The sequence below is a fragment of the Oryctolagus cuniculus genome, chromosome Y (genome assembly GCF_051225735.1).
Source record: "Oryctolagus cuniculus isolate XC-2025 breed Fujian yellow rabbit chromosome Y, ASM5122573v1, whole genome shotgun sequence".
Lineage (NCBI taxonomy): Eukaryota > Metazoa > Chordata > Mammalia > Lagomorpha > Leporidae > Oryctolagus > Oryctolagus cuniculus.
The window spans coordinates 28,850,604-28,871,768 of NC_142889.1; the positions used below are offsets into that span (position 1 = coordinate 28,850,604).

At 43.3% G+C, this 21,165-nt stretch overlaps 1 pseudogene; it reads right to left on the bottom strand.

Annotated features, from left to right (window-relative positions):
* Window positions 1-17,809: 17,809 nt before the first annotated feature.
* LOC149119450 (protein delta homolog 2 pseudogene) lies at window positions 17,810-18,384 on the bottom strand (annotated as a pseudogene).
* Between the last annotated feature and the right edge of the window lie 2,781 nt (window positions 18,385-21,165).

Sequence of the window (21,165 nt, forward strand, 5' to 3'; positions counted from 1 at the left end):
TGAGAAATCAATGGCAACACATATGGACACTTTTTAACTTTTAAAATTGTTTGTTTAGTTATTTGACAGGTAGACACTCAGCAAAAGATCTTTCATCTGCTGGTTCACATCTCAAATGTTTGCAAAGGCTGTTACTTTGTCCAGGCTGAACCAGGGAGCCAGGAACTTTACCTGGGTCCCTCACATGGGTGGCAAGGCCATCTGCTGTCTTCCAAGGTATACCACCAGAGAACTAGATCAGAAGCAGAGAAGCTGGTACCCAAATGACATTCTGACATGGAATGCCAGTGTCTCTAGCAGTGGCTTTACCTGCTTTGCCACAACATTGTTCTCATCAATGAACTTCTCAAAAACTCCTTGTATGTATGGATTTCAAAAAAAAATTCTTACAGCAAAACAACCTCATTTTTTATTTCAACTTTCCACAATCTTTTTTGAAATATTCTCATACATACCACTGGACTTTGGGAGGAAAATAGAAAGAATAAATCACAAAATGTATTTTTAGACATGGATAAAACTTCCCAAGCTTTGTAAAAGACATCAATTTTTTAAAACATTTTATTTATTTGAGAAGTAGAGTTATAAACAGTGAGAGGGAGAGAAAGAGAGAAAAGTCTTCCATCCACGGGTTCATTCTCCAAATGGCCACAAAGGCTGAAGCTGAGCTGATTTGAAGCCAGGAGCCAGGAGCTTTTTCTGGGTCTCCCATGCAGATTCAGGGGCCCAGCTTGGGCCATCTTCTACTTTCCCAGGCCATAGAAGAGAACTGGATTGGAAGAGGAGCAGCGAGGACTAGAACCAGTGCCAATATGGGATGCTGGCACTGCAGGTGGAGAAATAACCTTATATGCTACAGCACCAGCCCCCAAAGACATCAATTTATCTCATCAAAATGTCCAACAACTCCTTATTCAGAAAAGATAGAAAATGATTCTAGGCAAACCACAAACTGAAGAAACCCAAATACAAAGAAAAGGTCTTGAAAGCAGTGAGAGAAATTTTAGCTTGTGACACACTAGGCACAACTAGACTTAAATGATAGCTGAGTTCTCTCCAAAAATGATGAGATGACACCTTCAAAGTATTCAAATAACATCTCCTCCTATCCCTGATTCAGTATTTCTAGATACTGTTTTAAAATGTGAGGTGAACAGGAGTGGATATCATAGTGAAATGCACTAAGCTGTTGCTTGGGATGCCCACATGTTGTATTTGACTGCCTGTGTTCAATCCCTACCTCTGATTTTAATAAAGTTTCTGAGTAGTGTGCACCTAGGGAGGCAGCATGTGATATCCCAAATACTTGAGCCCCTGCCACACTCTTGGGAGACATGGATTGATTTCCAGCCTCCTAGCTTCAGCCTTGCTTTGCCCAGCTGGAATGTAGACCACTGAGCCAGTGAATAAAAATCTGTCTCCCTGTGTGTGTGACTGTGATTTTTAAATAAACATTGAAATATGAGGTGAATAAGACACTTTCTAATGAAAAAACTCTAAATTGATTATCAGTAGAACTACACTATAGAATGCTAAAGGAAGTTTTCCAGGTTAAAAGAAATGACTGTACAGGAAAGTATCAGGATAAAAAAAAATGTAAACATGTATGTGTTTAAAGATAAGAGACTATATACCTTTTTAAACTCTTAATTTAAAGCATAGATGATTACTTGAAGCAATATGTATCACATTAAGGCACGCATATATTGACTTAATATGTAAACATAGGTATGTTCACACTGAAAGTGAAAGGCTGGAAAAAGATATACCATGCCAACAGAAATGAAAAAAGAGCGGGCGTAGCCATCTTAATATCAGACAACATAAACTTTACCACAAAAACTGTTAAGAGAGACAAAGAGGGGCACTATATAATGATTAAGGGATCAATTCAACAGGAAGATATAACAATTATCAATGTATATGCACCTAACTACAGGGCACCAGTTTATCTAGAAGATTTATTAACAGACTTAAAGGGAGACTTAGACCCCAATACAATAGTACTGGGGGACTTCAATACTCCACTCTCAGAAATAGACAGATCAATAGGACAGAAGATCAACAAGGATACAGTAGATTTAAACGACACTATAGCCCAAATGGATCTAACAGATATATACAGAACTTTCAATCCTACAGCTAAAGATTTTACATTCTTCTCAGCAGTACATGGAACCTTCTTTAGGATTGAACACATACTAGGCCATAAAGCAAGTCTCAGCAAATTCAAAAGAATTAGAATCATACCATGCAGCTTCTCAGACCATAAAGGAATGAAGTTGGAAATTAGCAACTCAGGAATCCCTAAAGCATATGCAAACACATGGAGATTGAACAACATGCTCCTGAATGAACAATGGGTCATAGAAGAAATCAAAAGAGAAATCAAAAACTTTCTGGAAGTAAATGAGGATAACAGCACAACATACCAAAACTTATGGGATGCAGCAAAAGCAGTGTTAAGAGGAAAGTTTATATCAATAGGTGCCTACATCAAGAAATTGGAAAGGCACCAAATAGATGAGCTTTCAATTCACCTCAAGGATCTAGAAAACCTACAGGAAACCAGACCCAAATCTAGTTGTAGAAGAGAAATCATTAAAATCAGAGAAGAAATCAACAGGATTGAATCCAAAAAAATTACAAAAAATCAGCCAAACGAGGAGCTGGTTTTTTGAAAAAATAAACAAAATTGACACCCCATTGGCCCAACTAACCAAAAAGAGAAGAGAAAAGACCCAAATCAATAAAATCAGAGATGAAAAAGGAAATGTAACAACAGACACCACAGAAATAAAAAGAATCATCAGAAATTACTACAAGGACTTGTATGCCAGCAAACAGGGAAACCTATCAGAAATGGATAGATTCCTGGACACATGCAACCTCCCTAAATTGAACCAGGAAGACATAGAAAACCTAAACAGACCCATAACTGAGACACAAATTGAAACAGTAATAAAGGCCCTCCCAACAAAGAAAAGCCCAGGACCAGATGGATTCACTGATGAATTCTACCAGACATTTAAAGAAGAACTAACTCCATTTCTTCTCAAACTATTCAGAACAATCGAAGAAGAGGGAATCCTCCCAAATTCTTTCTATGAAGCCAGCATCACCTTAATTCCTAAGCCGGGAAAAGATGCAGCGTTGAAAGAGAATTACAGACCAATATCCCTGATGAACATAGATGCAAAAATCCTCAATAAAATTCTGGCCAATAGAATACAACAACACATCAGAAAGATCATCCACCCAGACCAAGTGGGATTTATCCCTGGTATGCAGGGATGATTTAATGTGCACAAGACAATCAATGTGATACACCACATTAAGACACTGCAGAAGAAAAACCATATGATTATCTCAATAGATGCCGAGAAAGCATTCGATAAAATACAATACCCGTTCATGATGAAAACTCTAAGCAAACTGGGTTTGGAAGGAACATTCCTCAATACAATCAAAGTGATCTATGAAAAACCCACAGCCAACATCCTATTGAATGGGGAAAAGTTGGAAGCATTTCCACTGAGATCTGGTACCAGACAGGGATGTCCACTCTCACCACTGCTATTCAATATAGTTCTGGAGGTTCTAGCCAGAGCTATTAGGCAAGAAAAAGACATTAAAGGGATACAAATTGGGAAGGAAGAACTCTAACTATCCCTCTTTGCAGATGACATGATTCTTTATTTAGGGGACCCAAAGAACTCTACTAAGAGACTATTGGAACTCATAGAAGAGTTTGGCAAAGTAGCAGGGTATAAAATCAATGCACAAAAATCAACAGCCTTTGTATACACAGACAATGCCATGGCTGAGGAAGAACTTCTAAGATCAACCCCATTCACAATAGCTACATAAACAATCAAATACCTTGGAATAAACTTAACCAAGGACGTTCAAGATCTCTACGATGAGAATTACAAAACCTTAAAGAAAGAAATAGAAGAGGATACCAAGAAACGGAAAAATCTTCCATGCTCATGGATTGGAAGAATCAATATCATCAAAATGTCCATTTTCCCAAAAGCAATTTATAGATTCAATGCAATCCCAATCAAGATACCGAAGACCTTCTTCTCAGATCTGGAAAAAATGGTGCTGAAATTTATATGGAGGCACAAGAGACCTCGAATAGCTAAAGCAATCTTGTACAACCAAAACAAAGCTGGAGGCATCACAATACCAGATTTCAGGACATACTACAGGGCAGTTGTAATCAAAACAGCATGGTACTGGTACAGAAACAGATGGATAGACCAATGGAACAGAATTGAAACACCAGAAATCAACCCAAACATCTACAGCCAACTTATATTTGATCAAGGATCTAAAACTAATTCCTGGAGCAGGACAGTCTATTCAATAAATGGTGCTGGGAAAATTGGATTTCCATGTGCAGAATCATGAAGCAAGACCCCTACCTTACACCTTACACAAAAATCCACTCAACATGGATTAAAGACCTAAATCTATGACCTGACACCATCAAGTTACTAGAGAACATTGGAGAAACCCTTCAAGATATTGGCACAGGCAAAGAATTTCTGGAAAAGACCCGGGAGGCACAGGCAGTCAAAGTCAAAATCAACTATTGGGATTGCCTCAAATTGAGAAGTTTCTGTACTGCAAAAGAAATAGGAGAGTGAAGAGACAACCGACAGAATGGGAAAAAATATTTGCAAACTATGCTACAGATAAAGGGTTAATAACCAGAATCTACAAAGAGATCAAGAAACTCCACAAAAACAAAACCAACAACCCACTTAAGAGATGGGCCAAGTACCTCAATAGACATTTTTCAAAAGAGGAAATCCAAATGGCCAACAGGCACATGAAAAAATGTTCAAGGTCATTAGCAATCAGGGAAATGCAAATCAAAACCACAATGAGGTTTCACCTCACCCCGGTTAGAATGGTTCACATGCAGAAATCTACCAACAACAGATGCTGGTGAGGATGTGGGGAAAAAGGGACACTAACCCACTGTTGGTGGGAATGCAAACTGGTCAAGCCACTATGGAAGTCAGTCTGGAGATTCCTCAGAAACCTGAAGATAACCCTACCGTTCGACCCAGCCTTCCCACTCCTTGGAATTTACCTAAAGGAATTTAAATTGGCAAACAAAAAAGCGGTCTGCACCCTAATGTTTATTGCAGCTCAATTCACAATAGCTAAGACCTGGAACCAACCTAAATGCCCATTAAAGGTAGATTGGATAAAGAAATTATGGGATATGTACTCTTTAGAATTCTATACTGCAGTAGGAAACAATGAAATCCAGTCATTTGCAACAAAATGGAGGAATCTGGAACACATCATGCTGAGTGAAATAAGCCAGTCCCAAAGGGACAAATACCATATGTTCTCCCTGATTGGTGACAACTGACTGAACACCAAAAAGGAAACCTCCTGAAGTGAAATGGACACTAGGGGAAACGGTGACTTGATCAGCATAGCCCTGACTGTTAATGAACAACTTAATACATTATCCCTCTTAGTAGTTTTTTAGTCTGTTCTACTTAATATGACTGTTTTAATTCTGTAATTAATACAGAGTTATTCTTAAGTGTTGAAAATAAACTGAAATGTGATTCATGTTAAACATAAGAGTGGGAATAAGAGAGGGAAGAGATGTATAATTTGGGACATGCTCAAGCTGACTTGCCCCAAATGGTAGAGTTAGAAACATACCAGGGGATTCCAATTCAATCCCATCAAGGTGGCATGTACCAATGCCATCTCACTATTCCAAGTGATCAATTTCAGTTCACAATTGATCATAATGAAAGGACTAACAGTCAAAGGGAGCACATAAACAAGTCTAGTACCTGCTAATACTAACTGATAGAATAAAGGGGAGAGTGATCCAACATAGGAAGTGAGATACTCAGCAGACTCATAGAATGGCAGATGTCCTAAATAGCACTCTGGCCTCAGAATCAGCCCTAAAGGCATTCCGATCTGGCTGAAAAGCCCATGAGAGTATTTCAGGCATGGAAAGCCAAGACACTCTGGCAAAAGATCTCTGCAAGTGAGATCCCAGTGGAAAGAACAGGTCATCAAAGAAGGAGGTACCTTTCTCTGAAGGGAGGAGAGAACCTCCACTTTGACTATGACCTTGTCTAAACAAGATAAGAGTCGGAGAACTCAGAGGGCTTCCATAGCCTTGGAAACTCATGACTGGAGCATAGGGAGATTACTGATGCCATAAACAGGAGTGTCAATTTGTAAAGTCAACACCAGGAGGCACTGTGCACTTACTCCTCATGTAGGATCTCTGTCCTTAATGTGCTGTGCATTGAGATTTAATGCTATAACGAGTACTCAAACAATATATTTCACTTTGTGTTTCTATGGAGGTGCAAACTGTTGAAATCTTTACTTAATGCATACTAAACTGATCTTCTGTAAAAAAAAAAAAAAAGAAATTATCAATTCCCAACTTGACTCTCACTGGGATTAAACATGACAACAGGTCTGATCTGATTTCATCATCATTTAAAAAAAATCACCTATTATTTTTCACTTTATGTTTCTGTGTGGGAGCAAACTGTTGAAATCCTTACTTAATGTATACTAAGCTGATCTTCTGTATATTAAGGTAATCGAAAATGATCTTGATGTGAATGGAAGGGGAGAGGGAGTGGGAAAGGGGAGGGTTGTTGGTGGGAGGGACGTTATGGGGGGGAAGCCATTGTAATCCATAATTCGTACTTTGGAAATTTATATTCATTAAATAAAAGTTAAAAAAAATAGGTATGTTTATAATGAAAGAGTACCATATGTAGATGTCAAAGGAACTATTCTATTGAATAATTACTACATTGTATGTGAAGTAGCACAATATAACTCCAAGAATATTATGATAAATTATGCATATTTTAAATCAGTAGAGCAATTATCAACAAATTAATGAATAAAATTATCATGTCATTCAGAGAAAATGCAACAAGCAGTGTATTTTTTTTAAGTTTTATTTTATTTTATTTGCAAGGTAGAGAGAGGGAGAGGCAGAGAGAGTGAGATTTTCTATCTGCTGATTCACTCCTCAAAAAGCTGAAGCCAGGAGCCAGAAACTTCATCCAGGTCTTCCACATGGGTGCAGGGGCTCATGCACTTGAGCCTTCTTCTACTGCCCTCCCAGGCACATAAGCAAGGAACTGGATCAGAAATGGAGCAGCCTGGACTAAAAATGGTGCCTATATGGAATGCTGGTAGTGCAGGGACCTGCTATGCCACAATGCCAGGCCCAAAGCAGTGTATTTGCTAGAGCAGCCATAATATGGTTCCATACATAGATTGGGTGCCTTGAGCAACAGAAATTAACTTTCTCAAAGTTTTGGAGAATTAAAATTCAAAATTAAGTGTCAAAGAGAAAGATGCCTGCCGGCTTGGTTTTTATTTAGGCCTTTCTATTTGGTATGAAGATAGCCAAATTCTCACCATGTAATCTCTTGGTCTTTTTTCTGCATCATCTCATTCCTGGTATATCTCTTATGAAGTCACCAGTTGAATTGCATTAGGACTCACACAAAGGTCTACAGTTAGCCTTAATTGCCCATTTGGTGACCCTATCTCCAAATACAGTCATTTGGGGATTAGAGTTTCTACAAATGGATTTTGGGGAGAAAATAATTCAGTCTATAAATAGTCTATATAAGTACCACAATAAAGTATTTAAGATAGTTTATGGGCACAGCCATTCACCCTAATGGTTAAGGTGATAGTTAAGATGTCTGTGCACCACATTGGAGTACCTGGGTTTGACATCCAGCTTTGCCTTCCAACTCCAGATTCCAGGAGGGGTGAGCCCTGGTAGGCAGTGGTGACAGTAAGTAATTGAGTTCCATATACCCAGGGGAAGGATCTGTATTGAATTCCCAGCACTTTTTTTTAAAGACTTATTTATTTATTTGAAAGGCAGAGTTACAGAGAGGCAGAGGCAGAGACAGAGAGAGAGGTCTTCCATCAACTGGTTCACTCTCCAGTTGGCCATAATGGCTAGAGCTGTGCTGATCCAAAGCCAGGAGCCAGGAGCTTCTGCCGGGTCTCCCACATGGGTGCAGGGGCCCAAGGACTTGGGCCATCTTCTACTGCTTCCCCATGTCATAGCAGAGAGCTGGATGGGAAGTGGAGCAGCCAGGACTGGCACTGGGATGCCAGAACTACTGGCAGCAGCCCTATCCACTATGCCACAAAGCCGGACCCCTCCAGCACTTGGTTTTAATTTGGCCAGCCACTGTAGATATTTGAGGAGTAAACAAGTGGATGGGAACTCTCTGAGTCTCTGTTTCTGAAGTAAACAAAATTTTTGAAACTCAAAATTTGATGAGCCCAACAGAAGGTAATTAAGGGAAAACACAGGAAAATTCTGAAAATACATAGCCATACTATCATCTGTATGACCAATAAGTTTCTGTTTCAGACTTCATGTTCCACAAGAACCTAGAATATTCTCCTCTAAGCATCATCTTGAAGCATGTAACAATTATTTCTTTTTGATATGGCATCAGAAAGAACAGAGATGGTAACCATTTAGAGATGCACTTGAAATTTAGATAATTTGGGGTTTTTTGTAAAGATTTATTTATTTATTTATTTGAAATTCAGAGTTACACAGAGAGAGGAGAGGCAGAGAGAGAGAGAGAGAGAGAGAGAGAGAGGTCTTCCATCCATTGGTTCACTCCCCAATTGGCCGCAATAGCCGGAGCTGAACCGATCTGAAGCCAGGAGCCAGGAGACTCTTCTGGGTCTCCCACATGGGTGCAGGGGCCCAAGGATTTGGGCCATCTTCTACTGCTTTCCTAGTCCATAGCAGAGAGTGGGATCAGAAGTGGAACAGCTGGGTCTTGAACTGGCGCCCATATAGGATGCCAGCACTGCAGGCGGCGGTTTTACCCACTACACCACAGTGCCAGCCCCTAGACAATTCTTTTTTTTAAAAAAAATCTTGGATTGAATACAAATACATTACACTGGAATTAGGTAATGAAGGACAACTGCCTCAGATTTAGCCCTCTTCCCTTTTCTGTCTTTATTTATAGTCTGTCCTGTACATACATTTCAAGGACAGGTGAGAGGAATCCATGGAACATGACACCAAGTGGACATCAAGGATCACAGGCTGTGACAGTAGCAGAGTGTCATGATGATTCATCATTTAATGTCGCCACTTTAACCTCTTTCAGACACAAAGTATAAAATAGTTGAAGATAGGAGGAAATATTGAGTGTTATAAAAGTCATTTGGAATGCAAATTTAAAACTCAATTTTGTTGCGAGGCCCCATATTCTGCCTTCCCATTGAATTGTTCCTCAGCAGTAAGGCCATTAAAAAAAAGTGAAAGGAGCTGGAGCTGTGCTACAGCAGGTTAAGGCCCCAGCCTGTGGCACTGGCATCCCATATGGGCACTGGTTTGAGTCCCTGCTACTCCACTTTTTTTAAAAGATTTATTTATTGGGGCTGGCCTGGTGGCACAGCAGGTTAAAGGCTGGCCTGAAGTACTGGCATCTCATATGGGCACTGGTTCAAGACCCAGCTACTCCTCTTCACATCCAGCTCTTTGCTATGGCCTGGGAAAGCAGTAGAAGACAGCTCAGGTCCTTGGGTCCCTGAACCCGTGTGGGAGACCTGGAAGAAGCTCCTGGCTCCTGGCTTCAGATCGGCACATTTCTGGCCATTGTGGCCAACTGGGGAGTGAACCAGCAGATGGAAGACCTCTTTCTCTGCCTCTACCTTTCTCTGTAACTCTATCTTTCAAATAAATAAAACGAATCTTTAAAAAAATATTTATTTACTTGAAAGTCAGTGTTACAAAAGAAAGAAAGAGGAGAGAGAGAGAGAGAGAGAGAGAGAGAGAGAGAGCCAGTGCCATGGCTGAATAGGCTAATCCTCCACCTATGGTGCCAGCACACCGGGTTCTAGTCCCAGTCGGGGCCCTGGATTCTGTCCCAGTTCCCCCTCTTCCAGTCCAGCCCTCTGCTCTGGCCCAGGAATGCAGTGGAGGATGGCCCAAGTGCTTGGGCCCTGCACCTGCATGGGAGACCAGAAGCACCTGGCTCCTGGCTTCAGATAAGCGTGGTGTGCCAGCCTGCAGTGCGCCAGCCGCAGAGGCCATTGGAGGGTGAACCAATGGTAAAGGAAGACCTTTCTCACTGTCTCTCTCTCACTGTCCACTCTGCCTGTCAAAAGAGACAGATAGAGAGAGAGAGAGAGAGAGAGAGAGAGAGAGAGATTGATCTTCCATCCATTGGTTCACTTCCCAGATGGCCACAATGGCTGGAGCTGTGCTGATCCAAAGCCAGGAGCCAGGAGCTTCTTCCAGGTCTCCCATGCAGGTACAGGGGCCCAAGGGCTTGGGTCATATTCTACTGCTTTCCCAGGCTATAGCAGAGAGCTGGATTGGAGTTGGAACAGCCGGGACTCGAACCAGCACCTATAGGGGATGCTAGCACTTCAGGTGGCCATTTTACCTGCTATGTCACAGCGCCCCCCCCACCCCACCCCAGCTACTCCACTTCTGATCCAGCTCTCTGCTATGGCCTGGGAAGGCAAAAGATAGACCAAGTCATTGGGCCCTTGCACCTGTGTCAGACACTTGGCGGAAGTTCCTGGCTTCAGATAAGCTCAGATCTGGCCCTTGCAGTCATTTGGGGAGTGAGCTAGCAAATGGAAGACCTCCCTCCCTCTCTGGCTGTACCTCTCTGTAACTGTCATTCAAATAATTAAAATAAATCTTTAAAAATGTAAGAGTTCTTCCTGGCATATTAACAGGCAGCCTTTCCCTTGAACATCTCTTAATCCTCTAAACCTGTGAACGTGTTACCCTATATGGCAAAATGGATTGCAAGTGTGATTGTGTCTAATTCCCTGAAAAGGGAAATTAACCTGGAGACTATAGGTGGGGCAATTTAAATTACAGAGGTCTGTAAAAGTAAAAAATCTTTCCCAATTGTGCTCAGAATGTGACCTGACTACAGAAGGAAAATGAGATATATTTTTTTCAGGGCCAGCGCTGTGGCGTAGCACGTGAACGCCCTGGCCTGAAGTGCCGACATCCCATATGGGCACCAATTCAAGACCCGGCTGCTCTACTTCCAATCCTGCTTCCTGCTATGACTTGGGAAAGCAGTAGAAGATGGCCCCTACACCCACGTGTGGGACCCGGAAGAAACTCCTGGCTCCTGGCTTCAGATTGGCACAGCTGTGGCCATTGTGGCAAATTGGGGAATGAATCAGCAGATGGAAAACCTCTCACTCTCTCTCTCTGCCTCTCCTCTCTCTACGTAACTCTGACTTTCAAATAAATAAATAAATCTTAAGAAAAAAGAGAGAGAGAGAGAATATACCAGAGCCACCACAGAGGAGAGTGTTTAGATTGGGTGAATGTTAAAAGGCAAGGGAAATGTGTGATTAATTATATGTATACCAGTTCTCATTTAAATGTGATTGTAAAATGGTAATTAAACAAGATTTTAAAAGAGATATTTTTTCTGCCTTTAAAATGGTGGGAGAGTCCTCTAGCCAAGGAAGGTGGGCATCTTCCAAAGCAGGATTGGGGAATGGGAAGCCCTCAGACCACATATAGCCCATCTAATCATTTGGTGTGGCCCTGCCAAGGCAACCACAGGAGGGACTTGAAAGTCAATAAATCTACAGCAGATTAATTTTTACATTGCTAATTATTCATGGTTTATGAATTATACATATCCAAATGACCCATGGCAAAAAAAAAAGTTTCCCCACTCCTGTGAGGCTGGTAAAGGGAATAAATTCTGTAAAATCTCTGGGAGGAAATGCAGCCATACCCTTGCCTAGATACTAAACACATGAGGTCTTTATTGGACTCCTACCTAACCACAAGGAAATCAATGTATTTCTTCAAGGCATTCAGTTTGCAGTAACTGGTGACAGCAGCAGTAGAGAACTCATGAAGTGCAGGAGTGTCCTGGGCACTGATAATGACCATCTAGTGCCAGCAGTGCTCCCCAATCACTGGCATAAATGAAAAGGCCCTCCAAGATTTTTCCATATCACTGAGGTAGTGTGACACCAATCCCAGAGGAGGTTCATTGAATTCATGAACAGTGAGTTGTCATAAAAACTAAGTATAAGGGCCGGCACTGTGGCATAGTGGGTAAAGCTGTCGCCAGTGGTGCCAGCATCCCATATAGGTGCTGGTTCGAGACCCAGATGCTCCTCTTCTGATCCGGCTCTCTGCTATGGCCTGGGAAAAGCAGTAGAAGATGGCCCAGGTCCTTGGGCCCCTGTACCCACATGGGAGATCTGGAAGAAGCTCCTGGCTCCTGGCTTTGGATCAGCACAGCTCTAGCTGTTGTGGCCAACTGGAGAGTGAACCATCAGAAGACCACTCTCTCTCTCTCTGCCTCTCCTCTCTGTGTAACTCTGACTTTCAAATAAACAAATAAATCTTCAAGAAAAGAAAACTAAGTATAGGGGACAATGCTGTGGTGCATAGTTAAAGCCTCAGGCTGCAGTACTGGCATCCCATATGGGCACCGGTTTGAGTCCCAGCTGTTCCATTTCTGATCCAACTCTCTGCTAATATACCTGGGAAAGCAACAGAGGATAACCCAAATTCTTGGGCCCCTGCACCCATGTGGGAGACCTGGAAGAAGCTCCTGGCTCCTGGCTTTGGATTGGATCAGGTCCTGCCATTGCAGCCATTTGGGGAGTGAACCAGCAGATGGAAGACCTCTCTGTGTCTCTACCTCTCTCTGTAATTCTGTCTTTCAAATAAAATAAAATAAATCTTTTTAAAAAAGAAAAATTAAGTATAAAATAATTGTTTCTAAGATATAAATTAAAGATTTGGGGCTGGCACAGTTGTGACATAGTGGGTTAAGCTACCACCTATGATATTCTCATTCCATATGGGCAACAGTTTGTGTTCCAGCTGCTCCACTTCCAACCCAGCTTTCTACTGATATGCTGTGGGAAGCAGAAAAAGATGGCTCACTCCAATGATATGGGAGACCTGGATGAAGTGCCTAGTTCCTGGCTTCATCCTGGCCCAGCCCTGGCCATTGTGGCCTTTTGGGAAGTAAACCAATAGATGGAAGACCTCTCTACCTGGGTCTCCTCTCTTTGAAATTCTTTATTTCCAATAAATAAATAAATAAATAAATAAATAAATAAATAAATCTTTGCAAAAGAAATTAAAGGGTTTTTTTTGATTAACATGAAAATTTATGTCTGATACATATGTAGGTCTTATTTTTTATCATAAATAAACTTGCCAGTAAAAATCATTTCCACTGTTATTTATACTTTTAAGTAAAAACTGTGCATAAAGCAATTTTATCTCCAACTTTCTGATGAATCTTTTCAAATATCTCCCTGTGCAATTCTACTGTAAAATAAGATTCAAAAACCAGAGTTGACTGAAAGGTTGGGGGATTAATAAATCTCCAAGACATTCACAAGAAGCTGTAGTGCTTGTTGCCAGAAACCCATTTCCTCTTTATTTATCTACTTGTATAGAGGTCTCTTGCAGGTTGATGATAAAAGGCTTCTCTCTGATTCACCTCTACATGCCTCAAAAGGTCTGGCACAGGGAAAACACTAAGGAGAGATGTACTCAATGAATTAACAAATAAATAATACTTTTTTAAAATATTTATTTAAAAAAAATTTTTTGACAGGCAGAGTTAGACAGTGAGAGAGAGAGACAGTGAGAAAGGTCTTCCCTCCATTGGTTCACCCCCCAAATGGACGCTACGGCCGGTGTGCTGCGCCAATCCAAAGCCAGGAGCCAGGTACTTCCCACTAGTCTCCCATGCAGATGCAGGGCCCAAGCACCTGGGCCATCCTCCACTGCCCTCCCAGGCCACAGCAGAGAGCTGGACTGGAAGAGAAGCAACTGAGACAGAATCTGGTGCCCCAGCTGGGACTAGAACCCGGAGTGCTGGTGCCACAGGCAGAGGATTAGCCTAGTGAGCTGTGGGGCCGGCCTAAAGATTTATTTATTTAAAAGACAAAGTTACAGAGGGAGGTAGAGACAGAGAGAGAGGTCTTCCATTTGCTGGTTCACTCCCCAGGTGGCCACAATAGCTGGAGCTGCACTGATCCAAAGCTAGGAGCCAGGAGCTTCTTCTGGATCTCCCATGTGGGTGCAGGGGTCCAAGCACTTGGACCATCTTCTACTGCTTTCCCAGGCCATACCAGAGAGCTGGATGGAAAGAGGAGCAGCCAGGACTAAAACTGGCACCCATATGGGATGCCGTCACTGCAGGTGGAGGATTAACCCACTGCGCTATAGTGCTGGCCCAATAATACTTCTTGAAGTAGTATTCTCACAGGGTCCTCCTAAACACAAGAGGTCTAGTTCCTCCATTGAGTCCCCTTCCCTTGTCCTGCCTGCAAAAGGAAACCAGTTTCCTCAACACTGTTACAATCATTAAACACAGGCAAATTTCTTTCTTAGAGGAAAGTTACTGTCTCTTTCAAAAAGTAACTCCTCAGGATAGATGCTCCTAAGTCTCACAGTGGTAAGTTTTGTGATGTTGATGATCACAAGAGCAGACCCAATGGCAATCTGCAAATGCACAATGAGAGAAGCACCAAGACCACTCCCCAAAGCCCAAGTCCTCTCTTGAATGAATGTCCCCCAGCTTTTGTCTCTGTATCTATGGTAAGTCCTTCCCTGAGCTACTGGGAGAGATGTGGTTTGGAGCAGTAACCTTACCTCCTATGCTGGCTACACAAGTAAACTCTTTTTCAGCAAAACTTGGGCCTTGACTGGTGCCATGGCTCACTCGGCTAATCCTCCACCTGTGGCGCCAGCACCCCGGGTTCTAGTCCTGATTGGGGAGCCAGATTCTGTCCCGGTTGCTCCTCTTCCAGTCCAGCTCTCTGCTGTCACCCAGGAGTGCAGTGGAGGATGGCCCAAGTGCTTGGGCCCTGCACCCGCATGGGAGACCAGGAGAAGCACCTGGCTCCTGGCTTCAGATTGGTGCAGCCAGCCATAGCAGCCATTTGGGGAGTGAACAAATGGAAAAGGAAGACCTTTCCCTCTGTCTCTCTCTCTGTCCACTCTGCCTGTGAAAAACAAACAAAAACCAACTTGGGCCTTTATTCAGTCCATATGACTTAGACATTGAATGCTTTATTTGTAAGATAGGCAACTTGAAAAAGCATTTTCTACTAAGTAATGTATTTGTGTTATATTTTATTTTATTTTATTTTATTTTATTTAAGACTTATTTATTGAGGCTGGTGCTGTGGCATAGTCTTAAAGACATTGCCTGCAGCGCTGGCATCCCATATGGGCAGCAGTTTGAGTCCCAGCTGCTCCACTTACAATCCCTCTCCTTGCTAATCTGCTTTAGAAAGCAGAAGACAGTGCAAGTCCTTGGGCCCCTGCACCCATGTGGGAGATCCAGAAGAAGCTCCTGGCTCCTGGCTTTGGCCTGGCCCAGTGGGCCATTGTGGCCAATTGGAGAGTGAGCCAGTGGATGGAAAATCTCTCCCTCCATCTCTCCCTCTCTCTGTAACTGCCTTTCAAATAAATAAATCTTAAACAAAAGGCATATGCCACAATGCCAGCCTCTGCATTTTTTTTTCACAGGCAGAGTGGACAGTGAGAGAAAGACAGAGAGAAAGGTCTTCCTTTGCCATTGGTTCACCCTCCAATGGCCACCGCAGCTGGTGCACTGCGGCCGGTGCACTGCACTGATCCGAAGGCAGGAGCCAGGTGCTTCTCCTGGTCTCGCATGGGGTGCAGGGACTCAAGTACTTGGGCCATCCTCCACTGCACTCCCGTGCCATAGCAGAGAGCTGGACTGAAAGAGGAGCAACTGGGACAGAATCCAGCACCCCGACCAGGACTAGAACCCGGTGTGCCGGCTCCACTAGGTGGAGGATTAGCCTATTGAGCTGCAGTGTCGGCCCTCTGCATTTTATTTTAAAAGTTCTAAAATGAATTAGACTTCCTGCTAAAGGAACATTTTTACAAGTTTCCCTGGGGGATCAGCATCGTGACATAGCATACAAAGACACCTCATATGAGTGTCTTGGCTGCTCCACTTCTTTTTTATTTTTTAATATTTATTTATTTATTTGAAAGGCAGAGTTATAGAGAGGCAGAAGCAGAGAGAGAGAGAAAGAGAGAGGTATTCCATTTGCTGGTTCACTCCCCATATGGCTGCAATGGCTAGAGGTGCACAGAATCTGAAGCCAGTAGCCAGGAGCTTCTTCCAGGTCTCCTAAATGGGTGCAGGGGCCCAAGCACTTTGGTATCTTCCACTGCTTTCCCAGGCTATAGCAGAAGGCTGGATCAGAAGTGGGGAAGCCAGGACTCTAACCAGCACCCAAATGGGATGCCGGTACCACAAGCAGGGGCTTTGCCTGCTGTGCCACAGTGCCAGCCCCAGCTGCTTCACTTCTAATCCAGATCCCTGCTAATGGCCTGGGAAAAGCAGCAGATGATGGCCCAAGTACCATCTGCACTCATTGGGGCCATTTGGGGACTGAACCAGCAGGTGGAAAATCAATCTCTCTCTCCCTCTCTCTCTCTCTCTCTCTCATTCTGCTCTTCAAGTCAATGAATGACTCTTCAATAAATAAACAAACAAATAAATAAATCTTTTAAAGAAAGAGTTTTCCTGAAGTCATTATTATATGAGAACATTCACAGTTAAGCTGTAATGATTTCAGTTGTTGATTTTTACTTATGGGTTCATAGACCTTCTAATATTCGCAAATACTTGCATCTGATCCACTTATAATTAGACATTTTATGAAAGAGTGGACTAACGCTATTAAAAAATTATAACAATGTCATTTTTTCATCCTTTTGGAAATACAAATAAAATGTAAAAAGAAAAATCAAAAACAAAAACAAATAATATATGTATATATATGTATATTTAACTAGCTTATCATGATTGTTCTATAATTATGTCAATAACAAGTTATTAAATTTCTAATGCTTCTTTCTAAATCTTTGAAATCCTTCAAACACATCAGGAACATATATCATATACATTATAGAAAGCAACTTTGTAGTTCTTCCTACAGCACAGACAAAGCAATAAGATGAGGGCAAATAAGCAATAAAGTGAAGAAAAATCTGTGCTCTATGCAAAGGGAACAGCGGGAAGAGATAAAGCTGCTCAGTTTTCTGCTGTAGAGTGCTGTGCCCTGCCTGCTTACCCACTGACCATCTGCTCCCAGAGGCTCAACCTGATCCTGAACTTGGACCAGGTACTAGTGCTACAAGCAGGAAGGGTGCGGTGCTGGACTCACTACTGCCCTGCACAACCATCCCCATTTGCTGTCCAAGCAGCAGATAAAGGGAAGCCAGCAGGGATCCCACCACTCTCCTTGAGGGCCCTGAGCCCCATCCCCCATGCTATGGGGTTCTCATCTCCATCTGTCCACAGCTGGGCCAACACAGAGGTTCTGACTGCAGGTTTGCGTTCTCCTCTGTGGCTCCAGCTCTCTTCATTTCCCCAGAGAGGAAAATGACATCCTGGTTTCCTCTTGGGAAACCACTCCTCAGTGGACAGAACCCATAGGCTTCCCCAGAATCAGGCCTCTGCTCTGCCCTTTTTTGCAGCTGACACTCAAGGTGGGGTTTCTGAGACAGGAGCCCACCTGTTTATTTTATTTTTGATAAAATTCCCATCTTGCATTTTGTGTATTAAAAACAAAATACTTTTGACATGAGCTGAAGCCCCCTTAGTATGTGTGCCAGAGCTGGGCGCTGGTGAGAAGGGATCTCTCCAGCCTCAGGATGGAGGAGGTGAGGAAGGGCCTGTAAAGCTCCCCTCCATCACAGTGCTGTTGTCTTTCCAGGCTCAAGGGCAGGTCAGTTGGCAGGGAGAGTACTGCTGACAGCTGCCAACCTGACACTCCTAGGTCTAGCATACCAGGGCATAATGTAGGCCAGGATAGCCTCAGGGCCTGGGGCTGACACTATGATGATAGACCCTTAGGTTCAGCAACATAGTGGTTAGGACCAGGGCAGCAGTGAGAGCCCCAAACACCATCAAGGCAACCAGATTAGACCCCTAGCCCAGACCTTTGCCTAAACACCAACTCCTTCACTGAGATCCATGGAAGAGCAGTCCCCATAGTGGGGGAGTGGGGAGCTAATCCTGTGACAGGTGCTAAGGTGGTCCCTAGAGGGGTATCCACAGTGGTGAGGGGTTTGGGGCAAGTAAGACAGTCTCAGAAGTCTTGCCCCCATAGACATTGGGGCAGAGGGAGTGAAAGTCAAATGCTTGATCCCCACACAGGCTCTTCTCTGTTGAGAAGGCAGAAGTGTCCAGAAAGGCCTTCAGGGCAGAGGCAGGGGAAGCAGTTTATGACATCAAGGCAGGTGGCACCGTTGACACATGGCCACATCAAATAGTTGCCTACATTTGTCATTTTCCACAAAGCCTTCTGGGCAGTGGCAGGTGAATGTGAGCGCAGACTCAGACATCTCAACACCTCCTGCCATTCTGTCATGGGGAGCTGAGGTTGGGATAGAACAGGACATTGATGCCAAGTGGCCAACACTGAGCAGTGTCCTGACCACAGCATCCTGCTAGAATTTCTAGCTGCATCACATTAGGTCACTCTCTTTGAGCTTCAGATACCTTACTTAAAACAGTACCCAGCTTCCAAATCTTGGGAGTTAAATGAGATAATCCAACATCAAACAGCACAGGATCTGTTCCATAGCAAGGCTCAGTTTCAGTGTGCTGTTATTAGTCTCACAGGTGTCAGAGCTTGAGAAATAAATGAAAACAAGTCCAGCCTGAGGGGTGCCTCTCATTCAGACAAGGGGCATCAGGCTGCCATGTGGAATTCTCTAATGTCACTGGCTAGCTTTCCGGAAGGACAAAAGGAAACCTAGTCTCCTCAACATATGTCTGCTGTATCTCCACATGTGTTTGTTGTATCTCCACATATGTCTGTTCTATCTCTGGCTCCCACAGATTATTCTTTGAGACATGGTTCAGAAGGTACCAAAGAAAACTTAGAAAGCATGAGCTGGGGACATTGGCATGCATTCTGGGATTTTATCTTAGGATACACCCAGCTGGGTCTCCCCTCATTCTCCACCCTCTCAACAGCCCTGCATCTTCCCTCACTCCATCACCAGATTCTGGTCTAACTACTCCACACAGCCCATTGGCCCAGCACTCACTCTGCCTGCTCCCAGAGTCCAGCCTTGTACTCACAGTCACCATTATGTATACCTGGTGGGCACTAACAGTGGCCTTAACCACATTTGTCACATTTACACAGGCTTCCATTCTGGAAGGGGACTGAATAGTACAGATGTGCTCATCTGGGGAGGATGTGGGACATGGGTTATCATGGTAGAGGTCTTTTGTCTTTTAATTAAAATGGTTTCTAACTAACATGATTAAGGTTGTGGTAGAGGCCTTCCCAAGTTCAGAAGAAGACAAAGGGAGGAACTTGTCCTGGGAATGAAATGTAATTGTTATCTTCTTGTCTGTGGATTTACTATCTGCTTGGCTTCCTGCTTGTTAGCACTAAGGGATGGTGTTAACCCTTGCTAGACAGTGTAACACTCAGTATGTGTGTGGAAAAGAAAACATCATCAGTAACTATGTATGCATGCACAATATTGTATCATCTCCTGCAGCCACCATGAAGCATTGGAATACCCCCCAAAATGCATGCATGTATCCATAGAAGGGAGACAAAGAAGCTAAAACTGTGTATAAGAAAATACCCAGACCAGTGCTGTGGCATTGTGGGTGAAGCCACCTCCTGCAGTGCCAGCATCTCATAAGGGCACCAATTCGAATCCTGGCTGCTCTGCTTCCTTTTTTTTTTTTTTTTAACCAAAGTTGTTTTATTTGCAATACAATACTTTGCATAACAATTTTTGGTGCAGTTCTTAGAACACATTGGAAATTGGGACCAAAATTTTGACTGGGTAATATTTGGCAGGCCAGGTGGGACCTCACCCCTCCAGAATTCCTGATCTTCAAACTCTCCAGTTTCTCATGAACAGAGCAAAGGACAATGGCAGACAGCCTAGACTATCTCGTTCATGCTACCGAGAGTGGGAGTTCAGGCCTCACTGAGGTAGCTCCTGCCTTGGTGCTGTTGCAACTGGTCCAGCATCCCTGCCCCTCAAAATATCCAGTGGCTACACTGAGAATTTTTGCTTTTAAGAAGTCTCACCAGAGGCAAGTGCACTGACCACTGTTGTATGGCTATAAATCATTTTTGAGTGTGGTCTAGAAATGTCCATGCAATGCTAGATTCTGGAATCTGAAGACCCTCACCTACAAGATAAAGCAGTGCCCTAGCATGAGGTTTGACTAGCCAATTTTTAAAAAAAGATTTATTTATTTATTTATTTGAAAGTCAAAGTTACACAGAGAGAGAAGGAGAGGCAAAGAGAGAGAGAGAGGTCTTCCATTTGATGGTTCACTCTCTAATTGGCCATAACTGCCAGAGGTGTGCCAATCTGAAGCCAGGACCCAGGAGCCTCCTTGGGGTCTCTCACATGGGTGTGGGGGCCTAAGGACCTGAGCCATCCTCCACTGCTCTCCCAGGCCACAGCAGAGAGCTGGATTAGAAGTGGAGCAGCCTGGTCTCAAACCAGAGCTCAAACGGGATGCCAGCGCCTCAGGCCAGGGCGTTAACCCACTGTGCCACACCGCCAGCCCCTGATTAGCCAATCTGAGGTAGGCTACACAAGCAGGTTAGAATCCTCTTGGCAGATTTTGCCCATGACAATGCAGGGCTTGAATCCTTCCAAAGACACTAGGATCCTTGTTAGCATCTGTGATTTGAGAAATTGTCAGAAATTGTCGGAAATGCCTGGCTCTTTTTCCTTCTGCTTTTTTGTCTGATCAGGCTGGCCTCAAAGGGAAATTCTTTCCCCATGTTTCTTTCCCAGTACACCCTGGCTCAGAACCTTTGCTATCCATCCTGATAAAAATCCACCTGGGCCTTTTGCTGGAATAAATAATAATACTTCCTGTTAAAGGCTTTGGTGTCTCATCTCTGTACAAAAATCCCACTACAGGATGGCCCCTCACATCTTGTTCAAAGACCTGTATGGGCCCCATTTGCCAGGCCCTCTGGACCCAAGGCTCTGTGTGTGTGGCTCATACTAGAATCCTGCCCCAGGGTGATATGGCATTCTGGGAT